This window comes from Gallus gallus, chromosome 3 (assembly GCF_016699485.2).
Source record: "Gallus gallus isolate bGalGal1 chromosome 3, bGalGal1.mat.broiler.GRCg7b, whole genome shotgun sequence".
NCBI classification, from domain to species: domain Eukaryota; kingdom Metazoa; phylum Chordata; class Aves; order Galliformes; family Phasianidae; genus Gallus; species Gallus gallus.
The window spans coordinates 57,465,438-57,484,895 of record NC_052534.1 but is presented as its reverse complement, the minus strand read 5'-3'; the positions used below and the strand labels follow the sequence as shown (position 1 = coordinate 57,484,895).

General features: G+C 40.8%; 1 protein-coding gene across 4 annotated transcripts in view; it reads left to right on the top strand.

Annotated features, from left to right (window-relative positions):
* The first annotated feature begins 306 nt into the window (after window positions 1-306).
* The window catches only part of TMEM200A (transmembrane protein 200A), a 52,659-nt gene continuing 33,507 nt past the window's right edge, over window positions 307-19,458 (top strand). Inside the window, exons 1-3 of one of the 4 annotated variants that reach the window (XM_025149188.2) lie at window positions 9,563-11,486; window positions 12,271-12,355; window positions 18,476-18,544. The gene's annotated coding sequence lies outside the window, so the exon portion shown is untranslated. Of the gene's footprint in view, window positions 924-9,375; window positions 9,472-9,562; window positions 11,487-12,270; window positions 12,356-18,475; window positions 18,545-19,458 lie in introns of those variants that run through there. The other 3 variants (XM_004940224.5, XM_025149189.3, XM_424670.8) reach the window with 3 other exon arrangements.

The following is a 19,458-nucleotide window of genomic DNA, read 5'->3' as shown; positions in this document are numbered from 1 at the left end:
TGGACACCAGGAGTGGGCGGACAACCACAAAACCCCAAAATAAGCAGGAAAAAAAAAGGGGGGTGGGGGGGGGGCAGATAAAAAGAAAAGAGCTGAGTCACAGAAGCGTTCTCGTCCCTGAGCTCTGAAGAAAAACCCACCGCGGTGAATCACCCAGCTCTGACCTCGCCCCCACCCGAGCACGGCGACCCTCCCGGCCCCGACTTCCGAGCCCCCGCCCCGCGGCTCCTCCCTCGCGGCCGCGGCCCGACAGCCCGCCGGGGCGGAACCGGACGCCCTACAAAGCCCGCGCCCGGCGGGGCGGGCGGCAGAGTAGCGCTGGGAGGAGGGGACGCGGCTGTTGGGGGGTGGCCGCGCTCATCCGGGGGGAGAAGAGAAAGTTCTGCCCCAGCCCTGCTGCTGTCTTGCCTGCCCCTTTCTCCCTCCTCCTCGTCCCGTGAGGAGCGGCGGGAGATGGAGGGACCGTCCCCGAGGAGTCGGACCCGCAGCCGGCGGCTCTGGGAGTGAAACTTTGCGGCGGGGACCGGCGTGGGGCGGCCGAGCACCTCTCCGCGGGACCGGCAAAGTTTCTCGTGGCCGCCGCCCGCCCACGCCCCCTGCCCCCGGCCCCGCTGCTATGGCACCCGCCCGTCGCCGCGGGGCGAGCAGCGGGCGGCCGCCTCCGGCTGTCCGCGCGGCGGCGGCGGCGGGGGGGGCGCGCAGACCCCGGTCGGCGGGCGTCCTCCGGGCGGCAGTGACCGCCCCGCCGCCCGCCTGCCCCCGCCCGAGTCTCGCCGCGGATGGGGACGGGCGAGGGGAGCCGCCGCCTGAGCCCGATCCAGCCGCCGCTTCACCGGAGCGGCCCCATGTCCTCCTCCCCGCGCCGCGCAGCCCCGCAGCGCTCCCCGCCGTGAGAGCGGCGGACGCCCCGCTCCTCCCCGCAGGTAAGCGCTGGGGGGTGTGAGGGGTGCTCCGCGCCCCCGAACTTGCGGTGCCTCCGCGGGGAGAGGGCTCCCGGCCGAGCTCCGGTGCCGGGAGGGCTTGGAGGCGCTCCCGGAGCCCTGGGCGGCGGGGGGTCAAGCGGGCAGGGGAGGAGAGGCACAGGGGGGGATTTTTTTTGTGTGTATTTTCTCCCCGTGATAGACTTTGTTCCTTCCTCGCGGAGCCGGCGGCGCGCCGGGGCTGCCGCTCCCGTGCAGCTGCTACACCCTCTTTTGTTTGCTTCGGCTCCGGAATAGTTTGCGCGCTGCCACCGCCCGCAGCACCCCGGCCCCGGCAGCTGCCTCCGGGCTTCGCCCCGCTGCCCTCCCCGCCCCGGGAAGTTCCTCTTTCGCCTTTATTGCCGCCCAAGTTCGGGTTTTCTTCAGCTTTGTTGGAGGAAAAATGGTGGTGTGCTGAGCGCTGGGAGGGCGAAGCGCGGGGACGGCAGGGGGGTTGCACGCTTCCCTCGGTGTGAGCGCACCTCGCTGCTCGAATAAATCGCTCCGCGGGCAGCCAGAAGCCGCTGTGGGACAGGGTTTGAAGCACGAGTACCGGGAACAGCTTAGGGGTGCGGAGCGGGGTCTCCTCATATCCCATTGCCACAACCATTGTGTTGGCGCCGAATTCAGCGAGAGCGGGGCTGGGATTGCGGGAGCGATGCCCATTGACACCTGGGACTGATCGTCATTAACCGCTGCTGTCCGCTTCATACGGAGGTTATGGAAAATACAACTGCTTTTCCTCTTGAAAGACGAGAGCGTTCAGGCAAAAGTATTCTCGTAGTGCGTCGTTTTGTATAGTATGAGCTTCAGAATAACCTGTGGTCATGTGGTGGACGCTGTACTTATAGTGCTTATGGGACTGAGGGCTGGATGGCTCAAGACAGTCCTGCCACCAAAGGTGGTGTATCCTCAGACTCGCCCTGTTTCAGGATCGGTACTCTGGCAACTGCTCTGTTATTCTTCATTGAGTAGATGGTACTTCCCCTCTGTGAGGGAAACCAAGTGAGTACCCAGATAGAAGCAAACAGTGCATTTCTTCCTTTAATTGCTTTTTGTGCTCCTTCACAGAAGGTGTGGGGGAAAAAAAAATAAAAAAAAATAAAAAAAACTGTAAATCTTATTTCCACTGGATGTAATTTGAATTATTTAGCAATGAAGCCCAAAGGTCTTTTGAGTTTAGAACGTTTTAATGTTCTTCTAGCAAAATACTTGCTAGAAGATAACTTAGTTTTTTTTTTTTGACACCAATTTGAGACGTGGGAAAAGATGTGTGGTAGGTAAGTAGCAATTTGAACAATAAAATCATATGTAATTTTTATTTTGTTAGCACGTTTGTTGTTCTTTTGTTGGTTTACAACAGTGATCCGAAGGAAGGCTGGAAAAAAGAATAATGATACAGGAGTTCAGCACACTAGAATGATTTTATTCCATGTATAGAAACAGTTCTGCCCTGTACAGTCTCACTGGAATTGCAGCAGAATTCATTTTTATGGAAGCTCTGTAATCAGATTATAAGTGGTGGGCTGTCTGAATTTAATCCTGTAAAGTAAGGGCTGAGCGAGCTCTGTTCTTGAAGCACTGCCATGTATGCTGACCCTCAAACAGGTGAGTAGTACCAAGCTCCGTCTCTAATGATTACCTGTGGTGTAAGTTCATTGCATAGAACAATAGGCCAGTAACTCCATTGAAACTGTTCACTGGTTTAGCAGCATTACTGGACCTTTCCTGGACCAAGCTGTATCGTAATGGGTTTTGCTTCCATTTTCATGAATGCTAGGTGTATAACACAAAACACCTGTGCCGTACACAAGTATTCACATCAGCCACATCTTGTTGGTTGTATGATCTCGTTTGAGTCATGCCCCTCTGGGAACAAAAGGGGAAAATAAAAAGTGAAAATTAGTTGAGGACTAGAATGTATGTAGGAAACAGCAGGAGGAGACTGCTACCTCTCATAGTTTGTTCCGTATATTTTAGGAGCCAAAAATCTGAAATGCTGAAGATCACTGAAGACTTCCAGTAGAATCATTGAAACCAGGTGAAGGTGTGATATAAAAAGTATGAAACCTATGAGCTGCTGTCATGAGTACCTTCCTATTTATTTATTTTTTAACAGAACACTGTCAGTCTTGTCTATGATAGCAGTAGAGCTGTAGTGGAAATAAGAGCTTGATATCCTAGGTAGTGATGATGTGTACACTTGACTTGGTGCTGTTATGCTTTTTAAACAGATAAATTACTTTTGTCTACAGGTGTCTGATCTTGTGGCACTGGAACAAAGAGAAAATTACAATTGCTTTCCAGTGTGCAAGATCAGACACTGAAACTGGGATTCACTTGTGAAAGCATGGGCATCTTGTCCCAGTTTAGATACTGTAAGGTGTTTCAGATGCTGGCGTGAGGTTGGCAAACAGAATCTAAGGAGAACCTGACCCCTTGTAGAAAGGCAGCTAAAGACCAGATAGAAAATCCCATTAGGTAGTGTTTATTCTATGATTCTACACAGAAGCCTTTAAAAGGACTTGAATCTGTTCTGCAGCAACCTTGTAGTTAAAATTTGTGGTGCTGCAATCTGATGGATGTGGGAAGACATCCCAAATATGCCATTGCTGTGAGGATTTAAGGAGATTCTTCCTGGTGTGTGTTTACCAGCAGAATCTTTGTACTGCTTCCTGTGCTGTGATTGCCTTATGTTGCTCAAGTAGTAATGAATAGTAATCAATAATGTAATAATTGGAAATCTTCTTAGAAGGTTCATAGGCATCTCTTTATTTTAAAATGTGTGCGCTTTCCTGGTCTGCTAGAAACTGAAGGCATTGAGTTAGTGTTTTTGTTTTAAAACAAGAATAAAGTAAGGAAAAACGTCAGCTTTTTTCCCTTACTAACACATCACCCACACAATCTATGGGTAATTAGGTTCTTAATAAGTGGATTGTAGATTGCACAGAGAGGTGAAATGCTGACAGCGCTAGTGAATTAAACTGCTGAACAGATGTTTGGCACAGCTGTTACCCTACCCACTAGTTTTAGTAGTCTTCATTTTGTGGAGTTGGTGAGAATAACCACTGTTCCCAATTTCCTTGTTGGGACTACAGTCTGGCTGCACAGCAAACTTGTTCTTCTGTTCCACCCCCAACTATTTCTATATGATGCACAGTTCAGTACCTGCACTATCGCTATGTTTGTAGTCTCTTCTCAGTGTACCCCAGCAGGAGCAGATGAGGTAGACCTGATGGCTGAACACAGTACTGAAATATTGACTCTACTCGCTGGTCTCCTTGTATAGACGTAATTACATTATCCTACCAGAACTTTATTGCAGGATCAGTGATCTTTAAACTTTTTTGCTTGGCTACTTTTCCTTAAAAATCAAATGTTTCTTTTTCTTTCTTTTTTTTCTTTTCTTTTCTTTTTTTTTTTTTTTTTGCGCAGCCAGCCAGATGAGATGGATATCTCATAACAAAGAGCTGCTTGTAACCTTTCATCTACTGTACTGACAGAGCATGTTTGTATCACTCAGTATTCTTATTTTGATCTTTTGGTGATAGAAATATTACAAAGAACGTTTGGTTCTTTTTGAAATAATTCAATAAGCAGAAGATGTGAAAAGGGGGGATGGTTTTCCTTTAAGTCATCATCTCTATTTTTTTTTTCCCTGTTTCATGCTGGGAAGGTTTGTTGTAACTAAAAAAAAAAAAAGTGTGCCAAAGAAGTGCAGAGCCACCTAACCAAAACTGAGCACCTGAGAATCATGTCATCTTCAGTGAGATGAGATCATCCAGCAGAGAGTCTGGGGAAGGTAATGCCAAAACAGACTTATGGGAAATGAAGCTGTGAGCTGCCTTTTTGTGCACAGCCACTGGGAGTTGTTAGGAGGAATGTCAGGCAGTTGTCGCTTCACTCTGTGGTGTCCATTCTGATAAACATCTCATTATTTGCATCCCACTGGAGTTGTACTCAGTAATTCTTTTTATTTTCCTCCAATTAATTTAAGTAGAAACAAAGGGCATTTTTTCTACATTTGTTTTATTTCTATCCCACTGAGCTTCACAATGATACCATTACTGATTCTGAGGAATGAGGATTTGATTGTTTCCACTTCATATGCATGCATCTGACCAGGCAGATCTTAGAAATCCCAAGAGATGGATGACATAGTGTAAGTTATTCTCATTGCCACTAGTTCAAAGGCAGAGAACTCAAGAAGAAGAGTCTCCTTTTATGCCTTTATTTTTTTCCTTCTTAGCTGTTTCACAAAGACCATTGGACCAGGCATCCCAGTGATGTCGTTTGAAAACCCCTGAGTAAAAAGCGTTAATATTTGAGCATTTTGAAACTGCATATTTCCATAAATTCACTTTGGCTGTGAAATGGGAAGGTCATTTTCTATGAAAAGTTGATGCAGTTGGACACTAACGTCCCATGACTGGTAGGAATTGGTTAGCAGCTTTTCATTCTTAAACTCCGAGCAGGAGAGGTTTCCTTTTTGATGCCTTTGACTTATGCTGGGATCTGTGGCATCAGCTGAGGGAGTGGATATGAAATTGAAACAACTGGTTTAGTGATTTACAATGATGATAACACAACTTCTCCACACATGGGGGAGGGGGAATTCCAAAGGACCTTTTTTTTTTAACTGAAATCACCATCAAAACAGGTTAATTAGGAGGCGGTTAAGAACCTTTACTTAGTCTTGATGAATTTGGTGTGATAGTGATAACAGTAATAGAATTTGATTTTTGTTTTCAGATTTTCCTTCTGAGTGTATATGAATAAATGGTCGCGTTTATCTGTAATCAGCAGCCCATTGTTGAAGAACAAATGTGTATCTAATTAATTTTATCGTTTACGTTTTGCTATGTATTGAATTGAAAAAGTGTGCTGTTACTTGTACCATAACTTGCCCATCCATCTAGTTGCATGTGTAAAATTGCAATTCAAAACACTTGTATTTTTTCTCTCCTTTGTGTAATTCAAAATAATGAAGGCAAAAGGGTATGTTGTAATTTAAAATAAACAAAAGAAATACCAATCAATTTTGATATGCCATTACTGAAAACCATCTATTTATATTCATTAGAATTCTGTGTGTGAGAAACAGCAGGTAAATGAATAGCTCTCAGAGCTGCTAGAATGTTACACCATTTTTCTATGTACTGGAAAGCTCATAATTAAGAATTTACTTTGTATCAGCAAGGCTTTGTCTTCATACGAGTTGGCAGGATTGTCATGGAATCACTTACTAGCCCAGCAGTCCACTTGATCCAGTTACCAATTTTTTTTCTGTATCTTCCTGTCTCTGCATGGACACATGCACAGATACAATCTATCATTCTCTCTTGCTCAGATATGAAATTTGGCATATATTGACACTGCAGTGAAATGTAGGTTTAATGTATTACTTTCTGAAGAGGGTAGAGAGTAGCACCATGTGTTGGGACAGCATTCTACTGCAGCAAAGAAGCTTTCCTAAGGTAGTGTTCCTTGGAACAAGCAAGGTGTACACAACTTGGCTACTGTGGCTTTTTTGCATCATCTTGTGCTACACACACAGCATATAAGGTGTTAGGCTACTTTCTAGTCTTGGAATAAGATATGCACCAAGGAACCATACTGTCCTGTAGACATGGATGTCATGGTAGCATTGTTTGAGGTCAGCTGAATAAACCTGATACTGTGTGTGAGATTTGGCAGATGTGTACTTTGTGCTATAAATCATAGAATCATTTAGGTTGGAAGGGACCTGCATGACAGTGTATTTAACAGTTGACTTGTTTCACCTGAGGTATATTTCTGTAGGAAAAAGGAAGAAAGCAAGGGGTGGGGGAAGGAGGAAAAAAATAGAAGGGACAGAAGAGAAAAAGTGAATGTCAAAAGAGAAGTTGAAGGAAAAAATGAAGGCAGAAAAATTGAGTTCAGTAGCATATTTAAAGGTGAACGTTGCTAGATTCAATGATGTAGATGGAAACAGGCTCAAATAATAAATAGAAAAGTACAAACAGAATACAATATATGGTGGTGTTTCTTTTCTGATGCATTCCTGTCTTGACTCTGAAATGAACTGAAAATGAAGAGATTGTATCTTGGAGGTGCATTTTAAATTATATATTTCTTCATTGTGTATCAAAGTATATTGATCTACAAAAATGGCATTAAACAGTTCATGCAGAAGATGCACATAAGCTAATCTATTCAAACTATGAATATGCTGAAGGATCTAGAGGGTGAGACATGTTAGGAGTGTCTGAGGTCCCTCAGCTTGTTCAACCCAGAGCTGAGGAGGCTGAGGGGCCTTGTGGCTGCAGCTCCTTACAAGGGGAGCAGAGGGTGGTGGTGGCAGTGACAGGACCCAAGAGAACAGTGTGAAGCTGTATTAGGTGAGGGTCAGGGTGGGAGTTAGGGAAAGGTTCTTCACCAGACGGTGATTGGGCACTGAAGCAGGCTGCCCAGGGTACCAGTCACTGCCCCGAGTGCTGCAGTTCAAGGAGCGTTTGGAAAATGCTTTCAAACATAGAGTTTCACTTTTGGGTGGTCCTGTGTGGAGTAAAGAGTTGAACTCGACATTCCTTGTAGGTCCCTTCCAACCCCAGATATTCTGTGATTCAGTGATGAAAAGAAAGGCAGCCAGGGAGTACAATATGTTTACCAAGACAGGAACTGCTAAGCCATGGCATTTTTTTTTTCCATTTTTGTAAGTTAGGTGAGCTGTTGTTTCCTTTTGCAATCAAACAAATGCTTTCAACTCAAGAGTTCAAATCTGTGTAATCTCTTTCTGTCTCACAGAAGACTAATGAGCACAAGAGGAACAATGTGGGCTTCCTTCAAAATGGTGGAAAATTAAATGGTGTTTATTCAAGGGAATGCTTAGCTACCATACTTGCACAGATTTTTGTTTCCAGTATGGTTTTTCCAGGTCTGTCTTAGAAAAATACTGATTCATAGGCCCATTCTGTGGCCTGGAAGCCTGTCAGACTGATCTGGTTATTTTCATTATGTTTGGATATACAAAAAAGCTTAGAATTGGTGGAACATCTTTGGGCACCACACTCCCAAATGGATTATGACAAATTTGCTGAACAAGTTCAGACTTCCACATGAAATACATTTCTAACTGACAGTTCCTTTATGTCACAATAATCGGAATTGTAATTGTACCTAGTAAAAAATGACCAACAAACATTAACAATAATGACATTCAGAGGCTTAGCAGACAGTTCTCAAACTTCTAGAACAGTTGGATCTCTTAATGTTAATTCAGTGTCTAAGTGCTTTCCCCAGATACTTTGTAGAACCCCTGCAAAATATTTGCTTGTTCTTTGCCAGGAAGAAAATAAATTAATTTCCAAATTATTTTGTATACTCCTATTCTGAATTTATTTCCATTCTTCTTCTAATTCAATCTTTTTTTCCTGGGACATGGCCTTGTTAGCTAGTGCCCATGGAGAAATAACAGCTGGGTCCTACGTATGCTGATGGAACATAGTTCAATAGGCTATACAATATTAGAAAGACACAAGTCACTGTTTTCCAAACCAAGTTTACAAACAATACACCTACCAGTGAAATTACAGAGAGAAGCGTTTATTTGTTAAGAACAAACTATGTTGTGTTTTGCAGAACTCCGGTTTGTAGTTTTTCATTGCCCTCTGGCTGTAGAGTTAAAATATGGTAGTGGAGAATGGGTTATAGCTAAGACTGAGGTTCTTTTTCATCTTAGTTCCTAATATAGTGATATTTCTTATTCAGAATTTTTTTTTTTCTTGTGAAACCTGGAGATTCTGATGAGGTGTCGTATGTATTATGTAATTCCTGTAATAGAAGTGCAGTGGTGCAGTCAGGATTACATTATGGGAAGCTGAGCCTAGATGGAGTAGCTTTCCATTGACATTTTCACCATGGTATTCTTACACTGCCTTCAAAGCATACAGATGTTTTGTTATTGTGCTTTGTGATATGACTTTGTGTAGTGTGAAGTTTGTTACTTTTCTTGCCTTCTCCAAAGAATTTTGAGAATACTCAGCCTTTATTTTTATGGCTGTTTTTTGTCAGTGTATGTGGTAGTAGGTGTTTACTCTGTGATTAGGGAAGGCAGAGCCTACGAGGAGCACCTGGAGCAGAAGATGATCTGCAGTCCTTCCTTACAAGATTTAGACCTAGTACTAGATTATTCTAATTGTAACTGTGCAGTGTTTTGAATAACGCTTGACATGCATGGTTTTCAGATTTGAGCTAAGGAGGTTATTTTCAGCTCGGAGTATTGAGTGCTGTGGAAACAGCTTAACGCATTGCTTAATATTCTGTAAGAAGCTAGTATCAGCATCAATTACAGGTTAAAAACCTTGTTGTTGAGATGATGGACTTCAAAGTTCAGTTCTAAGCTTTATTTCCTAATTCAATAATTCTTCCTTTACAGTTGAAGAAGTGTCTACCGGGGATAATGGGGAAGATAAGCAAAAAGAAAAGGAGAGAGCTCCAGTAGTGCAAGCTGTGAAATCAGATGGGAGGAGAGGTCGGTAAAACCAGAGCCAAGTGGGCACTGATGTTGTGGAAAGTTTGGGTTGGAGGATTTTTCTGATGTGTCTTCTGTTCTGGAATTAGCTGAGGATGTTGTGCTTCAACAGTGAGATTCTGCTGGGGAATACCCAAGCATTTGGCTGAAACCCTTCTAGTACTTAGTGACTTTTTTTTTCTTTTAGTTTAGATATGGTTATTGGAGGCCTGAGTAATGTTTGTTATACAGACTCATCCATTGTTTTATATTGGTAATCTTGTTGCTGTGTTGTGCCTAAGTGCATGGATTAGATCCAGTTGCCCACATTCAGTAGCTCTGTGCTGTACAAAATGCTCATAGAAACTGACACAAGCTATTATACTTTCTTTGCCTTACATAGAAAACTTACGTACTCAGACATAGTTCATTCTTTGACAACTTCAGGAGGACTGTGAATATAATGATGCTATGAGGACAGAATTGTAGGGGAAGATAGATCAGTACTATAGCAGCAGCCACAGACATTAATTATTTTCTAGGTGTAAGCCCACATATTTGCAAATAATGTTGTAAACAAGTAGCAGGGAGACTTCTTTCTTAATTGAATAACTGGAATTATGAGAAGTGGGTCTTACCATGTCATGTGGCTGGAGATGCACGTGGCATTAATATCACAGAACTGTTTCTTTTAGTCGGTCACTTGATGAGACCAAGAGTTGTCACTTGCCATGGTTAGCAATTTAGAAGAGAAAGATGTGGTGGGGTGACACTCAGGTCTTCAGCACTGACAGCAAAGATTCTGACATATAGCAGTAAAAAAAAGCCCCAGAAAAGAGGTCTGGTCTGCTTTTGTGGTTGTTAGTCATTATGATCAAACTGTAAAAACAAAAAATATGAGCCGCAGCAGAAGTCTGAGAAACAGACAAATAAACCATCCTGGATTTCAATGAACCCCTAAAGGTAATATGACTTCATGTTGTAGCTTTGGGAGAATGATAAAATTGAAGCTGATAAATGGCTTTTGTTAATCATTTTGTATTTGGCTTGTGTTTTGGTTTTCAGGATACTTTATTGTCAAACTTTTTAAATAGCTCCTTCTCAGTACGGGTTTTGTTTGTTTTGGCTAAGACTAGCTGACATAGTTATAGTGCAGCAAATCTCTATTCTGTCTGAATAGTTCATGAACAGGGAGCATGAAAGAAAACATGACTGTGAAGCCAAGCTAGTATTGCATAATTTGAATGTGTCTGAATTTACTACGGCTATTCTGGCTCATCTGATGATATTTTCTGTTTTTCTCAGGAAAAAACATGGCTTTTCCTTATATATATAGTCTTGTGAGAAGAGTGGTGGATTTAGGGGTCTGTTTCTCCTTGTGTTTTAAGAAATGAAAATAAATCAGGTAGTGAACCCAAACCACCTCCCTGTGTTGTGTAGATGTAGACAAGATACCAGTGTGTATTACAACATGTAAGAGTCTTGTGAGCATGACGTTACATGAAATGCTTGATAATAGCTGACTTTGTTCCTCTCTGAAATAATCCTTTAAACACTTGAGATTTTCCATGTCTATATAACACTCTGTCCTGTATGTATATAATAAGACATCTATCCCCTCCTCTTTTGCTTCGCTTCTTCCTTTTCATTTTTTTGCTACTAAGAGAAGAAAATGCATGGAGAAATAAATGCTGGCCTCCTGTGTGACTCCTGCAAAGTTAATGTATAAAGCTGTATAAATTACACTAGTCAACAAATACATATGAAAATGGATTTTCTGCTGTCATTGCTCACATTTCCATCAGTCTGAATCTTTAATTTTAATGGAGTGTTGGTGTGTCAAGTCACAAAAATGTTGGAAGGTTGGATAACATGCTAAGAACTGGATTATGCAAGTTAATAATTATCTTTTCCTGCTGCGATCTCTAGAACTCCATAGAAGGGCTGAATTCTTGTTTGGATGCTGTTGCTGCGGTGGCGTGGTAAAATCCCAACCATGTGAAGTGAAAGGCAGAATTCCCATATATTTTGACAAGGTTAGGATTTAATTCCGTGTGTTAGGTACTCATGGTCCTAGTAAATACAGTGTACTGGTTTTTACATGTCCCAAAAATGTCAAAGATGCTTTCTGTGAGTCATGCCTTCATGACACAAGTAAGGCAAAACAGCTCTCTGGAGCTAAAAGGGTTTTAGTTCAAAGCCATGAGAATCAGTTTCCACTAATCACTTGCCATCTTGAAACCCCTAAAGCCTTCTGGAATGTATTTTCTGCAGATGACTTTCTAGTTTATCTAAGCTGTGTTACAGTGGTATTTTTGTTGTTTTAATGTTCATAAACATATGGATTTTAAAGCATCTGTCTTTTAAATTTCTAAATGACGTATCTAACGTACCTGGCTAGATTAGTAGTAAAGATTACTTCCATCTACCTTCTTTGATTATAGTAGAATATTATGAATGGTTAAGTAATCAGTGTATGAAATAGATTTTTAATTTTCTTATTTGTGATACTCAAACTTGTAATGGCAGTGTAATGGAGAAGATGTCTCATACGGTCCAGGACAAATACTTTTTACAGAAATTTTAGAAGTGCCTTAACACTGATGTGAAAGACTGTCTGAGGTCACTAAATCTCAGAAGGTCAGATGTTCATTTGGCAAAAAGCTGCCCATTCATGAAAGCCTATATCCCCTACTTTCAAAATAGTAGAAAAATCTCAGTAACCTTTCGATCCCAGTCAGCTCAAGCAACAAGCTTAGAGTTGTAGGAGAGAGTGTAGAAATGTGCTGATAATTTACTTTCCTTCTTCTGGTTCTACAGTCTGTCTGTTGGGACAGAAGCACTGGAATTTTCTTCCCCCCTCTATGACATGACCTGCTGCTTTGCGTGCTAAGAGGCTGTGAGGGTAAGAGGTCTGTGCTAACAAGGCTTCTCTCAGAATGCACTCTGATAGCTATTAGCTGCGTTTTCGAGTAAACCTATTAAGTCATTTTATCTGCTCAGTAGTGTTCAGTGATCCAGAAAAAAGCCCTTCCTCCCCAGTTTGGACGTGAAAAGAGGTGACAGAGTATGCACTTGTCCATTCCCACAGTGTCACTAGTCAGTGGCTGAGATCTTCATTGTCTCTGCCATAGGTAAGAGCTGCCAAGGTGGATTTGTGTTGGTAGTGAGTATGGTGGTTGGGATTCATTAGAGTGTGGTCTTATAGAAAACAGGCTTACAAAAAAAGGTAAGCAGAATAAAAAGCGTTATGTTCCTGTGGTGAATGGTTTGTACTGTTAATGTAATTCAAGCTGCAGTATTAAATTCATAGTGCATTTCTGAGCTGTTTTAAATGTGGAGTTGTATACCTAAGCCTTATACAGCAGTATGTAGAAATAAGGTGTTCAAATCATAGTGGTCTCACTACAGAAACAGAGGCATAAGAATCAGATGATGAGGGTCTTGTTCTTGCCTTTGGGAAAGGTAAGCTATGTCTTTGGACAGCTTGCCTGATTGTGCCTTCCCAAAATTTCACAGCCACCTCATTCATGTATTATTTTTATTCCTTTGGAAAATATGGTCTCTAGTGTCTTTTCCTTTGGTTTGCCTTTCTGAAAAATGGAGATATTTCAATATGAGGCTTATCAGTCATAAATACTCATGAGGGTTTTTTGAGACCTTTGAGTGAAAACTGCTACACAAAATCAAATCAGTATTATGTATGCTGACTGAGAAGAGCTCTGTGAATGTTGGTGCCTGAACAGAATCTGACCACAGACGCTGTCTTCATGCTCCAAAATGTATTGGAAAACAAAATATTTAAACAAAAATTAACAGTTGAAATTGGTTGAGTTTTTAATAGTGAGAAGATTTAATTCTTAAAGTGCCTCCTAGGAGCTGGGTTGTCTCTTTTGTAACATCAATGCTATCTTTCTGGAAAATCTAACTCCAGAAGTTACAGGCTTGATACAGAAATTAGCATTAAATATCCTTAGTTATGTGTGCAGCATACAGACAACAGTGATCTTTTCTGGCCATGGATATGTTTATTTTTTGTGGAGCAGTTGTGTGTTTGTGTTTAAATAGTACTTTTCCATCAAAGCTATTATTCTAAATTTATGATTTAAGTTCATTATTTAGTCAAACATAATGGCTTAATGTTTGTTTTAGGCAAAAATTTCCAGCTGTAGTGGTAAATAGATGTTTGAGAGACTGATAGAGAAGGGAGAATGCTGCTCTCCAGTGTGTAGCTCCTTGGATAAAATTTAGATTGCACAAGCTTGGTGTAGTGAATGGAACAAATGTGGCTGAGTAGTTTTGAAGTTCTCCAGACACACCACACTGTGCCTTTAGTGCATTGTTTATGCATGGCAAAAGTTGGGTTGATGCTGGTAAGCCTGCCTGACAGAATTCAGTTCTCTGTTGTGGTGCCTGACATTATATGGGCACCAGACATGGGATGACTTTCACAGGTGTACTCCAAACGAGCTGTTCCAGATGTAAGGCTGGATAATTTCCACAAACCCTACAAGTTTACATTTAGCGTGTAATACTTCATACCAGCAATTTGGTAATGTTTTTGAAGACTCAAATATTTGAATCATGTCTTCTGCAGCTCACAGCTGGATCATTTCCACACTCTCTAAACTGTTTCTAAGTTGAAATAGAAATCTTTCTTTTGTCTTCCTTTGCATCCTGTAGGAAAACTAATGGAAATTGCATTCCTGATTGAACGTTGGTTTTAACCCTGCACTGAGCAGGACCTTGGACTAGGTGGCCACTGAAGGCCTTGTCCAGCCTAAACTATTCTTTAATTCAGTGATTTCATAAGTGTGTTTGCTTTCTATGTGAGTAAGTCTACACCCTTCAAAGACTTGTAGTTAAACATAAATACAGATGAAGCCTTTCAAAAAATGAATCTGTGAGCACTTCTAGTGGCTGTGGAGATGAGGTTCGCTGTCTGTTTCTCAGTTCTGTGAAGGTTATGACTTCCACCTTGTGAAATGGAGCTCCTGCCTGCATTCCCAGTTGTGTTGGCTCAGCAGTTCAGGACTAACTGAGCCTTACTTCTCCTTGGAATTGAAGGAATGATAGCCCAGCAATGTGCAGTCCTTTTGTGTCTTAAAGCGTCTTGTATGTGGAATGTTTTTATGCCCAGTGTTACCTAACAGTGCAAGTCCATCGGGGCTACTTCCTGATAGATTTTGACATAAAATTAAAAGTCACTGTGTTTGCAGTAAAGATAGTTTTGGCATGTTTATGGGATAGTTAATCAGTTGGAAAAGTCTCCAACTAATACCTGCTGTTACTACTGAGAAGAATTATTGTGTCGCTTGTATATTTGCTGGGTTAGATCAAAGTGTATGTCTCACTTTATATTCATTGATCATAGAATCATAGAACAATTTGGGTTGGAAGGAACCTCAAGATCATCAGGTTCCGGCTACCCTGCCACAGGCAGGGTTGCCAGCCTCTAGATCAAGTACTAGATCAAGTTGCTCAGGGCCCCATCCACGCTGGTCTTGAACACCTCCAGGGACAGGGCATCCACAACCTCTCTGGGCAGCCTATTGCAGCATCTCGCCACTCTTTCAGTAAAAAAAAAAGTCCCCCAACATCTAATCTCAGTCTCCCTCCCTTTAGTTTAAAACCATTCCCCCTTGTCCTATCACTATCTACCTATGTAAAAAGTTGTTTTCCCTCCTGTTTATAATCTCCCTTTGAACATTGGACCTCATTATGGCTTTCTCCCCTTAGCCTTCTCTTTTCCAGGTTGGTATTTCTTGTGGCCCATGGGAGAATCAGTTCCAAAAACTACTGGATCAGGAACTGTCAAGCCATCATGGTTCATTCTCATACCTAGCCCATAGCTAAAAGATCTGCATAGTTTTAAGCACTATGGATTGCAGGTTTGATTATCTTTCAAAACAAAACATTTGCAATCATTTAGGTCTTCCTAAGTTAAATTTCATCTATCTTGTGAACTGAAGGCATCAGTGAAGGGTGAAGGTAGAAGAAAAATATTGAAGAAGGATTACATCTTTAGTAGATATTCTTGAAAAATATCTGCAGGGAGAAGACAAGAATTGTCGAATAATGACAAATTTTTGTAACTGCTTTTTCATTCTAATGTTCAGGGAAAGGAAAGCAAGTCATATTCTGTGTGTTTTTTTTTCTCCCTGTGAACTATGGGAGATTTCATTATGTTCAGTTTGACTTTAACTCCAGAAGCTGTTCATCTGGAGTACAGGTAACTGTAATTATTGTTAACAATGGTTCTGTTTTACACTGAAGTGCTGAGAGCAGAGAAAGTAGGAGACTTTACAAAGACAACATCAAGCACCCTTGATGTGGAGACTCAATTTTTTCATATTGATTTTAAAAATGGACCTTCTAGGTTAATGTAGTTTTCCTGAAAATCTAAGAATTGATGCTTAATACATGTAGTTTAAATATTTTGATAACTGTATTCTCTGATCTTTCACTTCACTGTTAGTGAATTGCAAGGCTTTGCTGTCAGAGATACTTGGACTTAATACACTTGCCCCAAATCTAAGTTAATGTTAGGAAATAGCAAGTGGACAGCAGTGGAGCATAAAGATTTTTCTTGAGACCTGTTTGCTTCAAGTCCAGCTTAATCACATGGGTTTGTGAGGATTTTGTCAATTGTGCTGAGCCATGCTGAAAGGTTACTCCCATTAGATGAATGTGGATAAGCACTGGATTTCAGAATGTGAGGGCAGACATAAGGAGTGATTTATCTTGCGCTTCCTTTAGGATGCAGCTTCCTCAGGCAAATGGCTGGGCTTGATACCAGCATGTGAAAGGTAGGACTATTAGAGCCCTTCATCTAATAGCTGGCTGTGCAAAATGTGGTTGGTTCTGTCTACACATTGCAATGTCAGGCATTTTATTTATCTGCTTAACTTGCATCATGCCATCTGGAGAAAATACCACCTCTGCAAAAAGAAATATAAAAGTGATGTTTTATCCATGGTGGTAGGACTCTGATTTTTTTGTTGTTGTTGTTTGTTTTTGTTAGCTGTAGCTCAGAGTTCAGGTTACAGCACTTCATTGCATGATGTAATTGTGCCCAGAGGCTGCAATTCTAGTCTGTAATGAAAGGGGAAAAGACTTATGCTCAAAAGATGGTGGTTCTCTATTCAAAGGCCTGACAACAGAGACTATCTGATGATTGTTGTAAAGTATATCATAATTATGTTATAAGCCCAAGTGTGATAATACATGCTAGCTTTATCTGTGAAGCTTCTAGTTTTATCTGAACATTAGGATTTAGTCATTAATTTTCATCGATTGAAATCTCTACATTCACTGATTATTAATATAAAGTACATTTTATTTATTTCTACTTCTGTAAAAGCTATACTACCATTCACCTGTAGCAGGCATTAACTCAGTACAGTGTCTTTAGCATTTGTATATACTAATGTTTATCAGCCAACCAATCTGTTCAGTACTGTGCTGAGTGAAACCCTTTGGGTCTTGCGACAAAAAACTGAGTCATGGCAGGGGAAGCTAAAGAGAAGAGTGAGAACCCATACTGAGCTAGTAATAACATTGTCTTTGTTCTCCCTGTAATAAAATTCTGTTGTACTTGCTCATATTTTTAAGGTGTTCTACTTCATACTGCATAGATCTAGTGGACTTAAGTGTTTGCTTCGTCTTAAGGTTGCCTTGGATGAGGACCTTATCATCAGACTTAAGCAGAACGTTTCTCTGGGAATATCAGACAATGTGAGGCTTTCATCATGTACCTCAGAATATCATTCTAGCAGTTAGCATTTTAGAACGACTTTGATAAAAACAGTCACAGGAATTTTCCTGGTTCCTCTATGGAAGGGAAGAGCTTACCAGCTCTGTTTCCAAGAATTTGAATATGCACACTAGCACAGAAGAATAACCTTCTAATGAGAGCTCAGGTTTTGTTTTAAAGGAAGTCTGGAAGCAAGCCAAAGTAAGGCTTTTGGTTTACAGAAGCATATGACAAGCCTAGGTTAAAAGGATATTCAAAGAAAATATTTTTCTCTGTGATCACACTGTACTTAACTGCAGTCAGCTTGCTGAGCATGAAAATATATTGCTAGTCCCTTCCAACCCAAGCCATTCTATGATTCTATGATACATCTTTTAACTGATAATGAAGATTAGCTTTTCAGGACAGTCATTGCACTGTAGGAGTAAGTGAAAATGTAGGGAGAGTTCAGGGGAACTACAGATATATTCCTTTCTTGTGGAGAATGTACACAGATGTGTCTTGAGGAGGAAAAGGAATTGTTCTCTGCAATCACCACAACTTGGTGAATGAAAGGCAATATTGAGTTCTTCTTTATTTACTTATTTTTTTTAGAATTGAACTTTTTAGGAAAATTGAAAGTACTAAGTGGTGAGGAAAAAAATAATGTACTTAAGGTTTAAGAAACAAATACTTCTATTTGAGATATGGACTGCTGGTTTATTTTATTTTATTTTTTTGGTAGCATGGTGTTGATTAATGAATAAGCTCATAGGTGCCATTGTGCCTGTGGATTACCTGCTGCTAATAACCTAATGGCTGAATCATTTTTGAATCATTTTCATAAGTTAAAAATGGTAGAAACTTTCCACAGAACTACTTATATTTATTCAACTTTTTGTTCAAGTGTTTCCTTTTGACTCATTCTGGCTTGTCAAAGTTGTCATTCTTTCAAATAAAATACCAGCTTAGAAACATCATATAGCTTGTCTGTTTTGTTGATAAGCAAGACCATATGAAATTTCGCATATGATTAGATCTGCCATTTTCCATGGAATGACAGAATTTTTCCCCACTGTTCAAGCAGTAGAATAGAAAACTGTAGTATTCTGGGCTTGCTTCTGCAAATTCTTGCCAGTTCTAGCAGCCTTTAGTCATAAAAAAAAAAAACCTCTGATTTTTAAAGGAGGCAATTCCAGGAATTCAGGTTCACTAAAGGCATTCTCCTTTTGTCAGTAATGAACAAATTCCAAAATCCAAATTGTAAGACTAATTTTATTTTATATACAGTGTGCAGTAACTCTGAAGATTTACTGTAATAGTTCTGTGGCCTCAAAATGAAGAAGAAAGCTACTGCAGGTAAGTAGACGTTTACAAATTAGGCTCTCTGTAGAAGTTTATGCTAAATTTGTAAACATGAAGGATTCTTTTGTCACTATAGAAATAATAATTTAAGTTCCATAATTCCTTTGGGTACATTAAAATGAGTCTTTTACTTTTCAGGGTTATGAAAAGATCAGCATTTTTAAGTTCCACAGCAATTATCATTGTATTCTTTAATAAGCCAGTTTAATGCTGAAGCATGAATGTTTAAAAATGAATAACAAGAATGGATCTCTTAGGGTTTGAAATGGACAGCCTCCAAAGACTCCCAGGCTTATAAGTAATAAACCCTAGTAGCAGTTATTTTGAAGGGGCAGCAAGGCAAGCATCAGGCATTACTGACAAGAAAAAAAAATTTGAATCACATATAACATTCTGATCCCATTTGAACTGATGGCAGCTTCCTGTTGCTTGAACTTAAGATTTAACCTTTTGTCGTGTTATGTACTTTCAAAGCACACGTGGGCATTCAGATAACTAATTGCTAAGACAGATGATTGAAAGTTATGCAGAGCTAACAAAACGTAGTTGGTGGACAGATGGAAAATCTGGAGAAGAATGTTAACCCTAGCACTTGCTAGCTGCCCTACCTCTTTCTCACTACATTCTTCTCCGAACTTAGGTCAATTCATTTAACAGTTCAATAACTAAATGGCTGAACAAAGCACGAGCTTCTTCAACTTACAGCATGCCTTGACTTACCTCTGTTTTGTCTGGGATAAATAAGATGGGTTGCTTTACTATTCCCTTCCGAAATCCTTGGCAATGTTACAGGGAGAGGTGAGCTCATCTCAGTATGGATTAGGTTTTTTTTTTTTTTAAATGGAAGGCATTGTATGGGGCATGTGAGAAGACCTTGATGTTACTTAAGCAATGTTGATATGTCTACA